At 47.7% G+C, this 16,306-nt stretch overlaps 1 long non-coding RNA gene across 1 annotated transcript; it reads right to left on the minus strand.

Moving 5' to 3' along the window:
- Window positions 1–3,318: 3,318 nt before the first annotated feature.
- Window positions 3,319–7,423, minus strand: LOC120856831. Its single transcript, XR_005719497.1, has 3 exons — window positions 7,413–7,423; window positions 4,682–4,686; window positions 3,319–3,472 (listed from the first exon to the last, which is right to left on the minus strand). It is a non-coding gene; the product is annotated as an uncharacterized LOC120856831 (long non-coding RNA).
- Between the last annotated feature and the right edge of the window lie 8,883 nt (window positions 7,424–16,306).

Genomic DNA, 16,306 nt, shown 5'->3' on the forward strand with positions numbered 1-16,306 from the left:
CTGTGAGTGCTCACCAGGGCACCTGACAGGAACTTTGGCCTCTTCTGTGCTCTGAGCATGAATTAACTCATGAGGTTAATTCAGGACACCAGCCAGGAATGTCCCCCTGAGAGGCTCCAGGCCTCCTTCCATCTTACCTTCTGTCTTCTCTCCCTTCAGCAGCCAGCGGCCTCTAAAGGAATTTGACTCTCCTTCCCAGGCCTGACACCCCCAGGCCCTTCAGTGCTCCTTTTGCCCCCATGAAGGCCGCTTCCTCTAGCCTGTGTCCAGCCCCACTTCCAGTTGCCATCCTGGGCCTCCGTCCTGGCCCCTGAGAGGCTGGCAGCCCCTCTTACACATCCGTGCCCCTCCTCCTGGAGCTTCCTGGCTGGCCTGCTGCCCGCCTCCCTCCTCCTCCGCACAGTCCTGGCCACATTCTCCAGGAAGTCCTCCCCACGTGCAGGTGTGACTAGGGCAAAGAGGACAATGTCCTGCCTCACCTGTGGGACTCTCCCGAGTGTCTGCATTGAAGGAAACGGTGAAAGTATCTCCCCAACACCTCTTCCTCAACCACCAAAACAGGCAACAGTGACACTCATAACAGGTGACACGCCCTCCCCCTCCGCCCCATCGAGAGAAGACAGTGCCAGGCAGGTGGGTGCAAGAAGTGGTGGAGGGTTGGAGGTGGTGAGGAGGAAAAGGAAGGGTGAGAAGAACATGTGTTACACGACTCCACTCATATGAAATGTCCAGAACAGGCACAGTCATAGAAAAACAGTAAATGTTTTGGTTTCCAGGGCTTGGGGGCTGAGGGAAATTGCAGGGTGTTACTGAAAGGGTAGAGTGTTTCTTTTGAAGGTGATGAAAGTTCTAAAATTGACCATGGAGATGGCTGGGGGATCGTTGTACAACTCTGTGAATGTACTGAAAGCCATTGCATTGAACACCTTAAATGAGTGAATTATGTGGTATATGACTTGTTGTTCAGTTGCTAAGTCATGTCCAACTCTTTGTGACCCTAGGGACTGCAGCACGCCAGGCTTCCCTGTCCTTCACCATCTCCCAGAGTTTGCTCAAACTGATGTCCATTGAGTCCATGATACCATCCAACCATCTCTTCCTCTGTCATCCCCTTCTCCTCCTGCCCTCAGTCTTTCCCAGCATCAGGGTCTTTTCCAATAAGTCAGCTCTTCACATCAGGTGGCCAAGGTATTGGAGCTTCAGCTTCAGCATCAGTCCTTCCAATAAATATTCAGGGTTGATTTCCTTTAGGACTGACTGGTTTGATCAGAGGCTGTATTGGGAGAGAAAAGTTTGGATTCAAAGGTGGCAGGAGGAAGGTGTGAAGCACAGGGAGGAGGTGGGGTCTGGGAATGGAGGTCAATGAGAGGGCTGCTGGGCTGGTTCCCTGTGGCTGCTGTTACACGTGGCTTAAGATAGCTTGCATTTATCAGCTCTCAGTGCTGGAGGTCAGAGGTCTGATGGGGGCCTGGCTGAGATAAAGTCAAGTGGCAGCAGAGAGGTTCCTTCTATAAATCCTGGGGGAGAATCCTTTCCCAGCTTCTAGAAGCTGCTTACCTTCCTGGCTCTCTGGCCCCTTCCTCTAGCCTCAAAGCCAGCCATCACATCCCTTCCTCTCTGCCTCCCTGAAGGTCTCCTTCACTGACTCTCTTCCCCGGGATGACTTTGGGCCCACGTGGATAATCCAGAATGATCTCCCAGCTCATGATCCTTATCTGAACCACAGCTACAGGGTCCCTGCTGCCAGAAGAAATGACACAGGTCTCAGGGCCAGGATCACCATCAACCCTGGGTGGAGAGGGGTGGAGGGGGGGGTTTATTCTGCCCACCATAGGCATCCCCACCTGAGAGCAGAGAAATATGCTCCATAAATATGTGTTGAATGAAAGAATAGGGGTCGGATGAAACCAAATCTAGGCCTGATTGTTGGTCCTGGAAGTGTTATAAGAGCCTTTCTTGCTTCGAGAGCAGTGGGGTGGATGATGAATTCAGTGGGCATCTCAATAAGTGTTCTTGCCTACCTGCCTGCCTGCAGTGAGACGTGGAGGTTGGCAGGCAGGTTGGAGAGTTCTAGAAATAGAACCCTTACACCTCCAGCTGTGCTGCCCAGGTCCAGTCCTGTGGAGGGTGAGATTAAGGGCAGCTTCCCCTTGGCCCCCGTTGCTGTTCCAGGGGTGCTAAGCCAGCGTCCACCTCTGCTATGGGGGCTGCCAGCCCCCCCCCCCCCCAGCTAGGCACAGTAGGGGTCAGAAGGACGGGACCTGTGACAACTCAGCAAGTCGTTCCAGGCAAGCCCTTGTCCCCAAATGTAGGGAAATAATTAGACTATTGTGTGCGAAATAACAGTTAGGCCATTAAAGAGAAGGGCCAGGAGAATCTGCCTTCCCACGCCCTACTCCTGGACTGACCTTCAACCCCACTGTGCAATCTGTTTCCATTGCAGGTGTCCCGGTCCCCATGGCAACCGGGAATCATTTCACACACAGAAGGTTATAGTCGTGTGGTAATGAGGAGCTGGGGAGATGTCAAGGGGCAAAGTTTTCATTTGTAGTACCTGAGTAGAAAGGTGTCCGAACCGGTCTCAGCCAAATTCTACGCAGATAACTAAGCTAGCCTCCTGACCATTTATTTGTCTGTCAACAGAATGGCTGTAGTTATAGGGTGCTTTTGGTCATAAATAATGGAATCTCTAACTCTCAGAAGCTAAAGCAAAACTTTCTTTAAAAATTTTCTTCTTTTTTTTTGTATTTAAAAAATTGAAGTGTAGTTGATAGCAATGCCTTCGATCATTTCATGAGCTATGGAGGGAGGGCACTGGGTTGGTGAGATTTTCTTGGCTTCCCCCACAGTGGCAAGATGGCTGCAGGGGTTCCAGGAATCACATACTCCTAGGGCAACACCCAGTGCAGGGAGGGGCAGGTGGCAAAGGGCTTCTATTCTCACAGCTTTTGTATCGCCTTGTCCAGAAGCCGTGGGTGACTTCACCTTCCTGATCACTGACAAAACAGAGTCACACAGCCACTGTCAGACACTCAAGCACTTTAAAGAAAAGGAAACGGGCGCAGGGAGCTTCCTGAAGTGTCTGCTCTCTGCGGTGAATGGCCTGCATCCCCTACCACACTCACGTGGCATACATACACACTCACATTTGGTCCAAGCAGTTCTGAAGGGGTGAGGTTAACCCCTTCTCAGGAGTGGACACCCCAGCAAGAACTGAATCAATCAGGGCTTCCCCTTCTCCAGGCCCTGGGGAATGAGCGAGGGGTGGGCTCTGAGATCCTGCCCCACACTTTTCTTTTAAAAATATTTATTTATTTGGCTGTGCCAGGTCTTAGTTTCAGCACATGGCATCTTCGATCTTCGTTGAGGCATGTGAGATATTTAGCTGTGGCATGTGGGATCTAGTTCCCTGACCAGGGAACGAACCCAGCCCCCCTGTACTGGGAGCGTGGAGGCTTTGCCACCAAACCACCTGGCACAATCTGGAAGGAGGTGCCCACTGCATTTAGCCAGTGGCCAGGACCTAGCTGGAGCTTCAGGGTACCCACTCTGAAGTCTTTTATTGAATTGTATCACAAGTATAGAGAGTTATTTTTTTGTTTGTAATTTTAAGGTTAATATGGAAATAAGTGAAAAACGAACTCTATGATGCCTGGATCAACTACCTGAATTTGTGAAGTGAATAACAAACAAGCAATTTTCATTTTATTGGCTGACTTTGGCCAGAAGTGAAAAATACATCATTGTTTTAGATGACTGCTATGGGATGTGTGTAGGCAATAAAGAATGTATCAGATTACAGAATGACAGATTTATAGCAGAAGCACTGATTACAATGATGGATGTCTCAAATGGCAGGAGTATTTTGCCAGGAGATGCAGAGGCATGGGCTTTGCATGAATACAGCCCCCTAGAAGGATGCCTACCCCCGCCCCCCAACCCCGTGGCTTGCGTGTGGGACCTCTCAGCTCCTGATTTCCTGCAGACAGTCTGCAGAGGCACCCAGAGAGGACAAGTTCTCATTTTGCTTATAGCCTTGTGACTCTTTTCTAAGGGGATGGATGCACGCCCTTTCCTTTAAAAAAAAAAAAAAAAAAGAGGTTGTAATCCACACCTGGTCTTGTGATCTTCGTTTTTCTTTGGGGAAGAAGTGGAAGTTTTGTCAGGGAATATGCTTCTGTAGCCGATGTTAGTGGCGTTCCTACTGCACATGTGCCCCTTGGTGGGTGCAGTTCAGCCTCTCCACCAGGGCATCCTGAATCTTCCTTGTTTCCAGGTGGGTAGCAGCCTTTGCTCCTGGCAGGGCGGCCCCCTGTACAGTTCTCTCATCCAAAGTAGCCAATTCGTGAACTGCCTTTGAACCACTCTTTCCAATCACTGCTCTCATCACAGCCCCATTTCTCCAGGCACTCAGACCCTCCCTCATCAGCCCCTCAAGACTCCCTCTTAAGGGTTAATTATTCACATGGCCTGGGACCCACAGCTGCCAAAGTCCACTCCGTCCCCTCCCCCATGCTGGCAGAATCTGCCCTTTGGACTCAGGTGCCAAGGAGGAGAGAGTAATTGTTACTGGAGTCATTAAAATATTTTCTGTGAAGTAGATGTGAGCTGAAAAAATTAGAAAACATAGAAAAGTATAAATAAGGAAATAAAACCATCTGTAAGCCCACAAACCAGAGACAAGGGCTGTTAACAATTTAGTGTATTTCTGTCCCGGTTATTTTCCCTGAGTATAACTCAGCATCCCACTAGGTATACAGAAACCCCTCTAAATGTTTAAAACATGGTATTTAATGGTATTTAATGCAAGGAATAGACCAGCTGACAGCCCATGAGAGCCAGTGGTAAGATTCAGAACACCCAGTTAAATGTGAATTCGAGATAAACACAAACAATTTGTTGGTATAAGTATATTGTATGCAATCTCTGTTTATCTGACATCCAAGTGCAAGGTTAACTGGGCATCCTGGTTTTGTTTTTTTTCCCTGCGTCGGTTTGAATGAGAAACAAAGCAGGCAGTTCTGAGGGTGTGTGGCTTTTCCTCGTCTCACTGCATGCATATGCACACGTGCACACACTCACACACTCGCACACCATGGCAGGGCCCCCTACAAGTCTTCCTGCAGGGCACTCCCTCTCCTGGGGTCCTGGCCGGGTGTCAACAGAGCAAGGCGACCTAGGCCTGGCTAACGAGGGCGTGGACAGCCCTGCATTCCGACCCTCACGCCTGCTGTGTGGATTTTGCTGATGCCAACCCCCCTGAGCCCTGGGGTCCTCCTCAAAAATGGGGCCCACACATGCTCGCCCTGCAGGATCCCAGACAGTCAATAAAATACCACAGAAGGAGCCCCAGCCTCGTAGCAGGTATAGAATAAATGGATGTTTTTTCATCATCTCACACCCAGTTTGCACTCATTTGGGAGGGCCGGTCAGGAAGCCCTCTACCACCAGCTGGGGGTCAGCTGGTGATGTAGGGCACAGATCTGGGGCCTTCCATGGCTTCAGAGAGGAGTGTTTCCTGCCTCTGTGAGTCAGTGGAGGCAAGGTGGCCTCCCCCATCCCCACCCTGCCTCCAACTGCTCTCCATGGCCTCCCCTGCTGGCTGAGGCCCGGTTCCCAGGACCCAGACTCAACTGCAGGGCCTGCCCACTCACTGATTACCATCTCTGCCCCTGCAGGGAAGGAATGTCATGGGGCACTGAGATGCCCAACGCCTCCTGTGCCCCAGGTCCCAGCTGCCGCTGTGGGAGCAAGTCTGGGGGAACCCTGTTCACTTCCTGCCCCTGGCTTCTCCACATGGAGCCCACCTGGCATGCAGGTGGTGCCAGGAGATGCGGAAGTGACCGCCTGACTATGGGAGCCAGGGGTGGACGGGCAAGGCTGCTCCCTGTCTGGCCTCACCTGACAACTCTGATGCCCAGGGGGCCCAAGTCCTCGTAACCCACCTCCCCGGTGTCTTGTAGTGTATTTCCTCCTCCAGTTTCACCCTCTTCCTCCCCTTGCTGGGGCTCTCTGGGGCCCTCTCCTAACAACGCCTGCCCACGGGCCCTCTTTCAGGCCCTGCACAGGCGAGCCAGGTGCTGACGACTGCTCCTGGTGAGCCTGGGGGGCGTCTTCCCAGAGGACACAAGAGGAAGCCTGAGAGAAACCTGGGAGATGGACTGCGAGGATGGATCAGCCGTGATCCTGCTGAACCCGATTTTGGGAACAGATAGTATTGCCTTGACACTCAGATGTCACCATTTCTAACCAGAGTCTAGCAGGCTGAGACCCCTGCCATCCCCAGGCTGCTCCTGAACAAAGGCACCCAAAGCATCATGTGATTCTTGAGTCGTGTCAGCACAGGGAGGACAGACGGGCCCCAACAGACAGCCTTGTACGTGTTTTCTCCAGTACCAGATTTTAAGGTTGAGGCTTCCTAGCCTCACAGCAGCCAATACCTCCAAAGCCTGAGACCTGGCTGGCAGCCGCATGGGCTGTGAAATGTAGATGGTGCTGCTGAAAGGACCCACTCACTGCATCACAGACGGTAATAGTGTGCTCCATCCACAGAGTCAGGAACAGGCCGCGTGTAACCTTGAACCATGCTTCTCTTCTCCTGGGAAAGTCACTAGGGTCCTCCTGCCAGGGGGTGGGTCTCCCCAGGCCTGTGCCCCGGGAGCCAGATGCTCTTTCAGGGCCCATGACCTACTGCCCACCTGAAACTTGACCCAGACTGGATGGACTTCAGACTCCAAACACTTTCGAGACAAATAACAAAAAGCCATCAGCCAACAAAGGTCCATATAGTCAAAGCTATGGTTTTCCCAGTAGCCATGTACGGACGTGAGAGTTGACCGTAAGAAGGCTGAATGACAAAGCACTGATGCTTTTGAACTGTGGTGTTGGAGAAGACTCTTGAGAGTCCCGTGGACAGCAAGGAGATCAAACCAGTCAACCCTAAAGGAAATCAACCCTGAATATTCATTGGAAGGACTGATGCTGAAGCTGAAGCTCCAATATTTTGGCCACCTGATGGGAAGAGCCGACTTATTGAAAAAGACCCTGATGCTGGGAAAGATTGAAGGCAAAAAGAGAAGGCAGAGAATAAGATGGTTAGATAGTATCACTGACTCAAAAGACCTGAGTTTGAGCAAACTCTGGGAGATAGTGAAGGACAGAGAAGCCTGGCGTGCTGCAATCCACAGGGTCACAAAGAGTTGGACATAACTTAGCAACTGAACAACAACAAAAATCCCAACTTCTTCAGGTAATGTTCTCACCACTGCATCTTTGGCACCATCAAGGTTTGTGCTCTGGTTTTGCGTTTTAATTCTTTTGTTCCATCTGCGCTGTATGTTTTATGGGTGCCAACCACAAAAGTGAAGTGGGCGTGCCTAGAGCAGGTTAGGCTTCTCCCCACATCTTCCCACATGTCCCTCCTCCCACCTCTGCTCCTCCAGGAGAAGCTAGGCAGTGCTATGGATTATTTATGTGATCCCCCAAAGACATGTTGGGGTTCTTATCCCCTATGTCTCAGAACATGACCTTATTGGGATTCAGGGTCTTTATAGAGGTCGTCAAAAGAAAATGAGGCATGGCAGGCGCCATGTCGGGCCCCGAAGGAGCAAGAAGAAGCCCCTGAAGCAGCCCAAGAAGAAAGCCAAAAAGATGGACGAGATAAGGAGTTCAAGCAGATACAGGAAGAGCAGAAGAAATTCTAGGAGCTAAAAGCAAAGACTGTGGGGAAAGGCCACTTGACCACAGGTGGAATTACGAAATCTGGCAAAAAGTAAGCTGTTCCTTGTGCCTAAGGCAATGACGATCCTTCATTCCATTCTTGTTTAAACACCTGGATGTCCTGCCATAATGTCTGTTGCCACCTAGAGCTGATAATAGAATGAAGTGTTGTCTTGGAACCTATTGTCCATTGAATAATAAACTTGCGTGAAAAAAAAAAAAAAAAGCATATACTGGCTCATCTTGTCCTTAGGACTTCTCGGCCATTCCTAGCCAACCCAGAATATTCCTGCCAGAGTGTGTTCTTTAGTCTTTGTTCTATCCTGAATTCTACACCACCTGGAATTAACCAATTTATTTGCGAAAAGGGGCTTCCCAGGTGGCACAGTGGTAAAGAATCTGCCTGCCAATGCAGGAGATACAAGACATAGGGGTTTGATCCCTGGTTGGGAAGATCTCATGGAGGAGGAAATGGCAACCTGCTCCAGTATTCTTGTCTGGGAAATTCCATGGACAAGAGAGCCTGGTGGGCTATAGTCCATGGGATTGCAAAGAGTCAGACAACTGAGCAACTGAGCACAGCAACATAGCAGCCTTTTAAAAAAATGAAAGAAAATGAGGCATTGTGTAGACCCTACCCTGATATGACTGGCATCCGTAAAAAGGGAAAATTAGACAGAGACAGACAGCCACAGAGGGAGGCAGTGAGAAGACACGGGAGATATCATGTGACTGGGTGATACATCTGCCAGCCAAGGATGGCAAGCATGCTGGCAGAGGCCAGGAAGGACCCTCCCCTGGAGACTTCAGAGACAGCGTGGCTCTTTTCATGCCTTGATTTTGGAGTTCTAGTCTCTAGAGCTAAGAGTAAATTTCTGTTGTCCAAGTCCCAGTTCATGGTACTTTATTTTTCCCGTAGTAGTGTACGGATGTCAGAGTTGGACCAAAAATATGGCTGAGCGCTGAAAAATTGATGCTTTTGAACTGTGATCTTGGAGAGACTCTTGAGAGTCCCTTGGATGGCAAGGAGATCAAACCAGTCAATTCTAAAGGAAATAAGCCTTGAATAAGTAGTGGAAGGACTGTGCTGAAGCTGAAGCTCCAATATTTTGGCCACCTAATGCAAAATGTTGATTCATTGGAAAAGACTCTGATGCTGGGAAAGATTGAAGGTGGGAGGCAACAGAGGGTGAGATGGTTAGCTAACATCAGTGACTCAATGGACATAAGTTTGAGCAAACTCTGGGAGATAATGAAGGACAGGGGAGCCTAACATACTGCAGTCCATGGGGTCTGAAAGTGAGATATGACGTAGAGACTAAACAACAACAATATTAAGGCAGTCCTAGGAAACAATAGGGGGAGTTAATGCATCAAACATGGGGGAAGAAAGCTTTTTAAATAGTACCTTGATCAAGGGGTAATATTATACCTGATTTTATGTTCTCATTTATGAAATGGTTGCACATCAACAAGGACTTTTGAGAAACTGAATACACTTTCTTTTTTATTATTTTTTAATTTTTTAAACTTTGTGATCGGTGCTTGTCTTGGTGCTTGGGCTCTTTTCTAGTTGTGGCATGTACGCTTAGTTACTCCGGGGCATGTGGGATCTTAGCGCCCCAACCAGGGATCGAACCAGCATCCCCTGAATTGGAAGGCGGGTTCTTAAACCTTGGACCTCCAAGTCCCGAGAAACAGTATATTTTCAAAACTCACAAGTTTCGCTTGTGAAGAACTTGTCTCACTGAAGAAACCATCCCTTTGTAGACCAATTTTGTAGACTTGTTTTATCTACATTGTCATTCATTTGGTCTTCTCAGAAATAAGAAACGTATGATTTAAATGTCACAGAATATGAAAAAAAATGTGAAGCTAGCTCCTCTCCCAGGTTGGCACCATGGTCCTGCCTGACCTACCTTTGGAAAGAGTTTGGAGCCGCAGTGTGAGTCCTGTTCAAAAAGCTCCCCTTTGCCGCGGGCAGGCTACACAGGGAAGATTAAGAAAGTCACCATGATTTCCCTTGTCAATCTGTGCTGCTGCCTGGTGTGGAAAATATGATGGTGTTTATTGATTCTGGCTGCAGACTGGGACTATTTTTAGCAGCTGGACTGGCCTATAGTAGGCCCAGGGGCATCCTTTGTGGGGGGTGGGGGCAGGGTAGGGCCCTCCTGGCAGCCTCCCAGTGGAGCCAGAGGAGGAACAGTACCCACGTGCTCTGGCACCTTCCTCAGCAGTCTGTGCTCTGTGTGAGCATCCCCCACGTGGGCTGAGTGAGTCACCTTCCTAACTGCTTGGCAAACACCTGGAAGGCTGTTGCAGTGGGAACTGAGCAGGGGGCCTTGGACCCTGCCACACTCTGATCCTCTGATCCTGGCTGGTACCGGGCTCTGACCCCTTGGCACACTGTTGGCCAAGGGCGAGGGTCTGAAGGAAGCATGCCAATTTCTGTCTTCCTCTGCAGGCCCCTGCTGCACATGGAGACCTTGCATCCCTCCTTCAGTGGTCTCGTGAAGTGGACACAGTCTGAGTCTGAACCAGAGTTCACCTTCATGATGGTGGCCATGGTCCCCTGGCTGGCATCAGGCCCTGTGGGTGGGGGCCTCACTGTCCCCAGGTGGGGACTCAATGTCCCTCCCCAGTGGGAGCTGCCCTTTCCCAGAGGGAGTGGACCACAGGCATCCTGTCCACCCTCCTCATTTCCTGGACTGGAGAAGACCTGAGTCAGTCCACAAAGCTGGTAGAGGAGGCCGCCTTCTGCAAAGAAACATAAATGCCAAGCAAGGTGACTGCTGCCTGGGACCGCCTCTAGAGAGGGCATGGCCTAACCTCCTGCAGATCACAGACTGTCTGTACCAGGGCTTTGAGATCATCAAAGGTGACGTGTGTCAAGCCTGTCACTTGGAAAAAGGCTGGGAGGGAGAATCCTCTTGGATAATGTCCTGCAGGACATTGGCTCAGGACATTGACTGTTCATCCTCTCAAGGACTCAAACAGTGTGAGTGCACTTCCCATGTGTATCTGAGTTCAGTTCAGTTCAGTCGCTCAGTCGTGTCTGACTCTTTGCGACCCCATGAATCGCAGCATGCCAGGCCTCCCTATCCATCACCATCTCATGGAGTTCACTCAGACTCATGTCCATCGAGTCCGTGATGCCATCCAGCCATCTCATCCACGGTTGTCCCTTTCTCCTCCTGCACCCAGTGCCTCGCAGCATCAGAGTCTTTTCCAATGAGTCAACTCTTCACATGAGGTGGCCAAAGTATTGGAGTTTCAGCTTTAGCATCAGTCCTTCCAAAGAAATCCCAGGGTTGATCTCCTTCAGAATGGACTGGTTGGATCTCTTTTCAGTCCAAGGGACTCTCAAGAGTCTTCTCCAACACCACAATTCAAAAGCATCAATTCTTCGGCACTCAGCCTTCTTCATAGTCCAACTCTCACATCCATACATGACCACAGGAAAAACCATCGCCTTGACTAGACGGACCTTAGTCGGCAAAGTAATGTCTCTGCTTTTGAATATGCTATCTAGGTTGGTCATAACTTTTCTTCCAAGGAGTAAGCGTCTTTTAATTTCATGGCTGCAGTCACCATCTGCAGTGATTTGGGAGCCCCAAAAAATAAAGTCTGACACTGTTTCCACTGTTTCCCCATCTATTTCCCATGAAGTGATGGGACCAGATGCCATGATCTTCGTTTTCTGAATGTTGAGCTTTAAGCCAACTTTTTTGCTCTCCTCTTTCACTTTGATCAAGAGGCTTTTTAGCTCCTCTTCACTTTCTGCCATAAGGGTGGTGTCATCTGCATATCTGAGGTTATTGATATTTCTCCCGGCAATCTTGATTCCAGCTTGTGTTTCTTCCAATCCAGCGTTTCTCATGATGTACTCTGCACAGAAGTTAAATAAGCAGGGTGACAATATACAGCCTTGACATACTGCTTTTCCTATTTGGAACCAGTCTGTTGTTCCATGTCCAGTTCTAACTGTTGCTTCCTGACCTGCATACAGATTTCTCAAGAGGCAGGTTAAGTGGTCTGGCATTCCCATCTCTTTCAGAATTTTCCACAGTTTATTGTGATCCACACAGTCAAAGGCTTTGGCATAGTCAATAAAGCAGAAATAGATGTGTTTCTGGAACTCTCTTGCTTTTTCAATGATCCAGCAGATGTTGGCAATTTGATCTCTGGTTCCTCTGCCTTTTCTAAAACCAGCTTGAACATCAGGGAGTTCACAGTTCACGTATTGCTGAAGCCTGGCTTGGAGAATTTTGAGCATTACTTTACTAGCACGTGAGATGAATGCAATTGTGTGGTAGTTTGAGCATTCTTTGGTATTGCCTTTCTTTGGGATTGGAATGAAAACTGACCTTTTCCAGTCCTGTGGCCACTGCTGAGTTTTCCAAATTTGCTGGCATATTGACTGCACCACTTTCACAGCATCATCTTTCAGGATTTGAAACAGCTCAATTGGAATTCCATCACCTCCACTAGCTTTGTTCGTAGTGATGCTTTCTAAGGCCCACCTGACTTCACTTTCCAAGATGTCTGGCTCTAGATTAGTGATCACATCATCATGATTGTTTGGGTCATGAAGATCTTTTTTGTACAGTTCTTCTGTGTATTCTTGCCACCTCTTCTTAATATCTTCTGCTTCTGTTAGGTCCAGACCATTTCTGTCCTTTACTGAGCCCATGTTTGCATGAAATGTTCCCTTGGTATCTCTAATTTTCTTAAAGAGATCTCTAGTCATTCCCATTCTGTTGTTTTCCTCTATTTCTTTGCATTGATCGCTAAAGAAGGCTTTCTTATCTCTTCTTGCTATTCTTTGGAACTCTGCATTGAGATGCTTATATCTTTCCTTTTCTCCTTTGCTTTTTGCTTCTCTTCTTTTCACAGCTATTTGTAAGGCCTCCCCAGACAGCCATTTTGCTTTTTTCATTTCTTTTCCATGGGGATAGTCTTGATCCCTGTCTCCTGTACAATGTCATGAACCTCATTCCATAGTTCATCAGGCACTCTATCTATCAGATCTAGACCTTTAAATCTATTTCTCACTTCCACTGTATAATCATAAGGGATTTGATTTAGGTCAAACCTGAATAGTCTAGCGGTTTTTCCTACTTTCTTCTATTTGAGTCTGAATTTGGTAATAAGGAGTTCCTGATCTGAGCCACAGTCAGCTCCCGGTCTTGTTTTTGTTGACTGTATAGAGCTTCTCCATCTTTGGCTGCAAAGAATAGAATCAATCTGATTTCAGTGTTGACCATCTGGTGATGTCCATGTGTAGAGTCTTCTCTTGTGTTGTTGGAAGAGGGTGTTTGCTATGACCAGTGCGTTTTCTTGTCAAAACTCTATTAGCCTTTGCCCTGCTTCATTCCGCATTTCAAGGCCAAATTTGCTTGTTACTCCTAGTGTTTCTTGACTTCCTCCTTTTGCATTCCAGTCCCCTATAATGAAAAGGACATCTTTTTTGGGTGTTAGTTCTAAAAGGTCTTGTAGGTCTTCATAGAACCGTTCAACTTCAGCTTCTTCAGCGTTACTGGTTGGGGCATAGACTTGGATAACTGTGATATTGAATGGTTTGCCTTGGAGACAAACAGAGATCATTCTGTCGTTTTTGAGATTGCATCCAAGTACTGCATTTCGGACTCTTCTGTTGACCATGATGGCTACTCCATTTCTTCTGAGGGATTCCTGCCTGCAGTAGTAGATATAATGGTCATCCGAGTTAAATTCACCCATTCCAGTCCATTTTAGTTCGCTGATTCCTAGAATGTCGACGTTCACCCTTGCCATCTCTTGTTTGACCACTTCCAATTTGCCTTGATTCATGGACCTGACATTCCAGGTTCCTATGCAATATTGCTCTTTACAGCATCAGATCTTGCTTCTATCACCAGTCACATGCACAACTGGGTATTGTTTTTGCTTTGGCTCCATCCCTTCATTCTTTCTGGAGTTACTTCTCCACTGATCTCCAGTAGCATATTGGGCACCTAATGACCTGGGGAGTTCCTCTTTTGGTATCCTATCATTTTGCCCTTTCCTACTGTTCATGGGGTTCTCAAGGCAAGAATGCTGAAGTGGCTTGCCATTCCCTTCTCCAGAGAACCACGTTCTGTCAGACCTCTCCACCATGACCCGCCCGTCTTGGGTTGTCCCACAGGCATGGCTTGGTTTCATTGAGTTAGACAAGGCTGTGGTCCTAGTGCTATCTCACGTTGAAGGTCAGGAACGGTGGCGGTAAGGAGATACCCCTCGTCAAGGTAAGGAGCAGCGGCTATGCTTTGCTGGAGCAGCCGTGAAGAGATACCCCACGCCCAAGGTAAGAGAAACCCAAGTAAGGCGGTAGATATTGCAAGAGGGCATCAGAGGGCAGACACACTGAAACCATACTCACAGAAAACTAGTCAATCTAATCACACTAGGACCACAGCCTTGTCTAACTCAATGAAACCAAGCCATGCCTGTGGGACAACCCAAGACGGGTGGGTCATGGTGGAGAGGTCTGACAGAATGTGGTCCACTGGAGAAGGGAATGGCAAGCCACTTCAGCATTCTTGCCTTGAGAACCCCATGAACAGTAGGAAAAGGCAAAATGATAGGATACCAAAAGAGGAACTCCCCAGGTCATTAGGTGCCCAATATGCTACTGGAGATCAGTGGAGAAGTAACTCCAGAAAGAATGAAGGGATGGAGCCAAAGCAAAAACAATACCCAGTTGTGCATGTGACTGGTGATAGAAGCAAGATCTGATGCTGTAAAGAGCAATATTGCATAGGAACCTGGAATGTCAGGTCCATGAATCAAGGCAAATTGGAAGTGGTCAAACAAGAGATGGCAAGGGTGAACGTCGACATTCTAGGAATCAGCGAACTAAAATGGACTGGAATGGGTGAATTTAACTCGGATGACCATTATATCTACTACTGCAGGCAGGAATCCCTCAGAAGAAATGGAGTAGCCATCATGGTCAACAGAAGAGTCCGAAATGCAGTACTTGGATGCAATCTCAAAAACGACAGAATGATCTCTGTTTGTCTCCAAGGCAAACCATTCAATATCACAGTTATCCAAGTCTATGCCCCAACCAGTAACGCTGAAGAAGCTGAAGTTGAACGGTTCTATGAAGACCTACAAGACCTTTTAGAACTAACACCCAAAAAAGATGTCCTTTTCATTATAGGGGACTGGAATGCAAAAGGAGGAAGTCAAGAAACACTAGGAGTAACAAGCAAATTTGGCCTTGAAATGCGGAATGAAGCAGGGCAAAGGCTAATAGAGTTTTGACAAGAAAACGCACTGGTCATAGCAAACACCCTCTTCCAACAACACAAGAGAAGACTCTACACATGGACATCACCAGATGGTCAACACTGAAATCAGATTGATTCTATTCTTTGCAGCCAAAGATGGAGAAGCTCTATACAGTCAACAAAAACAAGACCGGGAGCTGACTGTGGCTCAGATCATGAACTCCTTATTACCAAATTCAGACTTAAATTCAAGAAAGTAAGGAAAACCGCTAGACCATTCAGGTTTGACCTAAATCAAATCCCTTATGATTATACAGTGGAAGTGAGAAATAGATTTAAAGGTCTAGATCTGATAGATAGAGTGCCTGATGAACTATGGAATGAGGTTCATGACATTGTACAGGAGACAGGGATCAAGACCATCCCCATGGAAAAGAAATGAAAAAAGCAAAATGGCTATTTGGGGAGGCCTTACAAATAGCTGTGAAAAGAAGAGAAGCAAAAAGCAAAGGAGAAAAGGAAAGATATAAGCATCTCAATGCAGAGTTCCAAAGAATAGCAAGAAGAGATAAGAAAGCCTTCTTCAGCAATCAATGCAAAGAAATAGAGGAAAACAACAGAATGGGAAGGACTAGAGATCTCTCTAAGAAATTTAGAGATACCAAGGGAACATTTCATGCAAACATGGGCTCAGTAAAGGACAGAAATGGTCTGGACCTAACAGAAGCAGAAGATATTAAGAAGAGGTGGCAAGAATACACAGAAGAACTGTACAAAAAAGATCTTCATGACCCAAACAATCATGATGATGTGATCACTAATCTAGAGCCAGACATCTTGGAAAGTGAAGTCAGGTGGGCCTTAGAAAGCATCACTACGAACAAAGCTAGTGGAGGTGATGGAATTCCAATTGAGCTGTTTCAAATCCTGAAAGATGATGCTGTGAAAGTGGTGCAGTCAATATGCCAGCAAATTTGGAAAACTCAGCAGTGGCCACAGGACTGGAAAAGGTCAGTTTTCATTCCAATCCCAAAGAAAGGCAATACCAAAGAATGCTCAAACTACCACACAATTGCATTCATCTCACGTGCTAGTAAAGTAATGCTCAAAATTCTCCAAGCCAGGCTTCAGCAATACGTGAACTGTGAACTCCCTGATGTTCAAGCTGGTTTTAGAAAAGGCAGAGGAACCAGAGATCAAATTGCCAACATCTGCTGGATCATCAAAAAAGCAAGAGAGTTCTATTTGGCCTCTATTTCTATTTCTGCTTTATTGACTATGCCAAAGCCTTTGACTGTGTGGATCACAATAAACTGTGGAAAATTCTGAAA

This window comes from Oryx dammah, unplaced genomic scaffold, assembly GCF_014754425.2.
Source record: "Oryx dammah isolate SB20612 unplaced genomic scaffold, SCBI_Odam_1.1 HiC_scaffold_2, whole genome shotgun sequence".
Lineage (NCBI taxonomy): Eukaryota > Metazoa > Chordata > Mammalia > Artiodactyla > Bovidae > Oryx > Oryx dammah.